Genomic DNA, 4,856 nt, shown 5'->3' on the forward strand with positions numbered 1-4,856 from the left:
ATCCGCAGTGGCTAGAAATGGTCTTCCCAAAATAATGGGAACGTCTAAGTCTGCCTCGCAATCTAGAATGATAAAGTCCGCAGGGAAAATGAATTTGTCCACCTGGACTAAAACATCTTCTATCTTTCCCTCAGGTCTTATGATAGATCTATCTGCTAGTTGGAGGGTAACCGTAGTAGGTCTAGCTTCTCCTATGCCTAAAGATTTGAAAACTGATAATGGCATAAGATTAATGCTAGCGCCTAGATCACATAATGCCCTGCCTAAGTTTTTTCCTCCTATGGAACATGGAATGGTAAAACTGCCAGGATCGTTACATTTCATGGGTAGCGGGCTGCCTACAGCTTCACTACTACATTTTGTCATGGCTACCAGTTCATGCTCTCCTATTTTTTTCTTCCTAGAAATTATATCTTTCAAAAACTTAGCATAATTTGGCATCTGTTCTAGAGCATCTACTAATGGTATATTTATATGCAATTGTTTTAAAATATCTAAAAATTTTCTAAACCGGGAATCATTATTTTTCTTAACTAATCTTTGTGGAAACGGGGGAGTAGGGGTAAAAGAAGGTTGTACCTGTGGAGGAACACTCGGGGTGTCCTCATTACATTTTCTAACATTTTCTTTTTCTGGTGTTGTTGGATTTTCTGGTATCTTTACAGTTGGTTCAGTGGATGGAATCTGTACATCTGTTGTTGGCATTGCTGGTCCATCATATGCCAGTCCACTCCTAAGGGTGACAGCTTTGCACTGTTCTTTCCCTTCTCGTCTTGGTAATTCAGTATGGCCTGGAAAAGAACCTTGTGGTCTATTCTTCAATTCATTGGCGAGTTGTCCCAATTGGGTCTCCAAATTCCTCATTGATGCCGCTTGGGATTGTATCACTGCGTCGGTTCGGGCCATGTACTCCTTCATCATATTCTCAAGATTTGAGTTGTTATTTTGAACTGGTGGAGTCTGTGTTCTCTGATTGTACTGCTGTTGCGGTGGCGGGATGTATTGCTGTGTAGGTGGAACATAGGGCTGCTTGTTCTACTCGCTCTGCCCTTGATTAAAACCGCTCGAACCTCCTTGACCTCCCCATGAGAAATTAGGGTGATGCCTTCAACCTGTGTTGTAGGTGTACGAATATGGGTTAAAGTTCCTATTGTTCCCATGTCCTACATAAAAAACGGAAGCAGGGTTATGTGGACAATTATCATAAATATGGTTTTCACTGCAAAATGAACAAATGAGATCGTTGACTTGGCAAACAGGGGCAGGAGTGCAAAAATCCGACTGCACAGGTTGTATCGGCGTGGCTAATGGATTTTGTATTCCCAATGCCATCTCTTTTAGCCTCTGGTTCATTGTAACCATCTCTTTTTGCATCGAGGTCGCAATCTCCAGAGCCAAAACTTCAGCTGGATCTTGCTTCTTTGGTGCTGCCCTAGATCTTTGCGAACACCATAGTTCGTTGTGTGAAGCTAAGTCATTTAGGATGTCAACTATCTCGTTGAATGTCTTCTTTGTAAAGGCTCCATTGGCAGCATTGTTTAGCATCATCTTAGTAGGATGATCTAAACCTCTAAAGAAATGTTCTATCTGGATGCATGCCGGCAAGCCATGGTTCGGACATTTCCTGATTAGTTCTTTAAATCTTTCCCACGCCTCGTGAACAGGTTCACGATCATACTGTCTAAAGGAGATGATCTCCTCTCTGATATCAGCGTGGCGAGTAGGTGGGAAGAATTTTGTTAAGAACTTCTCCACTAACGACCCCCATGTGGTGATGGATCCCGGTGGGAATGCATTGAGCCATGCTCTAGCTTGGTCCTTCAAAGAAAATGGAAAAAGTGTTAGTCTCAGAGCATCGTCTGTTATACCAGGTAATCGAAATGCATTTGAAATTTGAATGAATGATTTCAGATGATCATGTGGATCCTCATGTTCCTGCCCTCCAAAATGTCCAATTGTCTGCAACATTTGGAACATCATTGGTTTAAGCTAAAAGTTTGAGTGGGCTGGAATAGGGTTGACTATCCCTGAATCAAAGTTCTGAAAAGCCGTGGCGACATATTCTCGCATTGCCACGTCTCTGTTGTCCGCCATCTGGATATGGTTGAATTCATCATTTCTTGCATGATCCCTCATATTACCGTTAACAGCAGGTGGATCAACCGGATCACGAGGTGGAATATCTGCCATTGATGTGCTCGTACTCTCTACCTCACTTTCAGGACTGATTTCACCTTCTCTCTCTTTTTGCTTTTCTAGTTGTTTTCGAAGTCTTTGCTCCTTTCGAGTTTTTCGAAGGGTCCGCTCAATCTCAGGGTCAAGGGGTAGAAGAAAAGATCTTGTGCTCATGCACTTTAACTTACCCTTGTGAGATAAACGACCAAAAATATAGAACAAAAACGGTGGATGGAAATTACACCCAACAACAATTCACAAAAAAAAAAAACTAAAAGAATTTGAAAATAATTTTAAAACGAAAGTCCCCGGCAACGGCGCCAAAAACTTGACTGGGCGTTTATGCTGAACGCACGCACTAAGCGTGGTAACAATTATATAGATGCAAGCACACACCTGTCAGAGTAATATAAAATGGATGGAGTATCCAAGTATCGATCCTCAAGGACTTCTAAACAATTTCCAAACTCTAAAGTTTTAAAGAATAGTGAATGTTGAAATGAGTGATTCTTGTAAAATGGAAGTGGTCACAAATAATGGTTTGGATTTGGGATTTGGACTTATAATGATAAAATCTAGCCCGAATTACTTCAAGTTAGCCAACAAAGAATCAAGGACATGCTAAGGACAATATGCATTTTACTTTAGAAACCAACGACTACGCTTCTCACTTGACTTATGTTTAAGCAAGTTCAAAGTCCTAAGACATTCCCTAATATGTCTATTATGAGAGATATCTTAGTTTTAGGATGGAAATAGTCGCAACCTCGGGTTAAGGTCCTATGTCTAGGCTACTTAAGCGGAACCCTTATGTCTAAGGCGCTCCTCTCCTCGGTTTAACCACTCAACAATGCAAATAAGCAACCTTTTCAGTATTGACTTGTTAAGACTTACAGTGGCCTTCTACAAATCCTAACTTTTTGGGAAAACATGTTGAGCAATGAATGGAAAGCAAAAACACTACTTCTTAGCAACCCTTTTTAGACATAAAAGGCTAACTATCCATAACCGGGCTAGAGACGGGAATTTAGAAAAACATGTTGAAGAAAATACAGCAAGTAAAATGGTTGAATGTGGAATACATGTGTGAAAAACAAAAGTTAACAAAAGGAGAGTTTTTATCGGGATTGAGAGCTTCGCCCTTCTCTTTCAACCAAGGGGGAGTGTCACGTGCTCTTTCCTCCAAAAACACAACTCTCTTAACTAAAAATAAAGTAAAGGCAAAGGGAAGATAAGCAAAGTGCTAGATTTTTATATATTTGAATAAGTAGAAAATAACTAAGTACAAATGGAAACAAAACAAAGCTCAATAAAGGAATGTAAAGTACTCGGGATTTAAAAATCAAAAGCAACTAATGAAAGCAACTCAAAAGTACTTAGAAAGCATCAAAGAAACACTAAAAATGATCAAGAGAAGGAAGCAAGGCTTGATCCTTTTGGTGGAGAAGTTGCTGGAATTTATAGCAGTGCAGACTTGGTTAGGTAGGTCCTAAAACGATGGTGAATCACCTATTTCCAACTCTTTTGACTGACCAAATCGTGCTCAAACTGATAGTGGAACACTTCTTCTACACGTATGCATCGGTTGGAACCACCAAAACGCATTGGAAGACGCGTTTCATTAAGGGCAAAGTTGGAAGAAAAACTGTTTTTCTGCAGCACGCAGGCGCCTGGCGCCTCCCATGAAGCTTTTTTCGTCTTTTTGCTTCTTTTGATTAATTTGCACTCCCAAATGGTCCTAAAATGTCATAAATACAATATAAGCCAACCACAAAACATAATATATGAATTTTGCATGAATTGGAACTCAAACGACCGAGAAAAATCCGAAACAAAGCTGAAACATTGTAAAAACAGCATCTAAAACCTTCTTTTTACGCATGTAAACAAGCGTAATCACATTGCTCAACCTGTTTTCCCAAAAAGTTAATTTTTAAAGAAGGCCACTGTAAGTCTTAACAAGTCAATACTGAAAAGGTTGCTTATTTGCATTGTTGAGTGGTTAAACCGAGGAGAGGAGCGCCTTAGACATAAGGGTTCCGGTTAAGTAGCCTAGACATAGGACCTTAACCCAAGGTTGCGACTATTTCCATCCTAAAACTAAGATATCTCTCATTATAGACATATTAGGGAATGTCTTGGGACTTTGAACTTGCTTAGACATAAGTCAAGTGGAAAGCGTAGTCGTTGGTTCCTAAAGTAAAATGCATATCGTCCTTAGCGTATCCTTGACTCTTTGTTGGCTAACTTGAAGTAATTCGGGCTAGGTTTTACCATTATAAGACCAAATCTCAAATCCAAAACCATTATTTGTGACCACTTCCACAAGAATCATTCATTTCAACGTTCGCTATTCATTAAAACTTTAGAGTTTGGAAATTATTTAAAAGTCCTTGAGGATCGATACTTGGATACTCCATCCATTTTATATTACTCGGACAGGTGTGCGCTTGCATCTATAGAATTGTTACCACGCTTAGTGCGTGCGTTTAGCATAACCCCAGTCACTAATGGTTATGGGTATACGCCGAACGCCAAAAAGCTACTACTGGCAGAGCTATTGCATCAAAAAACTCACCAATCGATTCCCACAACGCTGTGTGCAGCAAGAACCCACGCCCGTGGTTGCCGACCACCAGGAGAGATCGAGCCCGATCGCAAGGGGGGTTGCGCCACCGAAA

At 40.4% G+C, this 4,856-nt stretch overlaps 1 non-coding gene across 1 annotated transcript; it reads left to right on the top strand.

Annotated features, from left to right (window-relative positions):
- The first annotated feature begins 1,603 nt into the window (after positions 1–1,603).
- LOC148212347 (small nucleolar RNA R71) lies at positions 1,604–1,710 on the top strand. The gene has a single exon (XR_015789981.1). It is a non-coding gene; the product is annotated as a small nucleolar RNA R71 (small nucleolar RNA).
- The last annotated feature ends 3,146 nt before the right edge of the window (positions 1,711–4,856 follow it).

Source organism: Momordica charantia (assembly GCF_013281855.1).
Source record: "Momordica charantia cultivar OHB3-1 chromosome 3 unlocalized genomic scaffold, Mcharantia_2.0 BLBB01000003.1, whole genome shotgun sequence".
Lineage (NCBI taxonomy): Eukaryota > Viridiplantae > Streptophyta > Magnoliopsida > Cucurbitales > Cucurbitaceae > Momordica > Momordica charantia.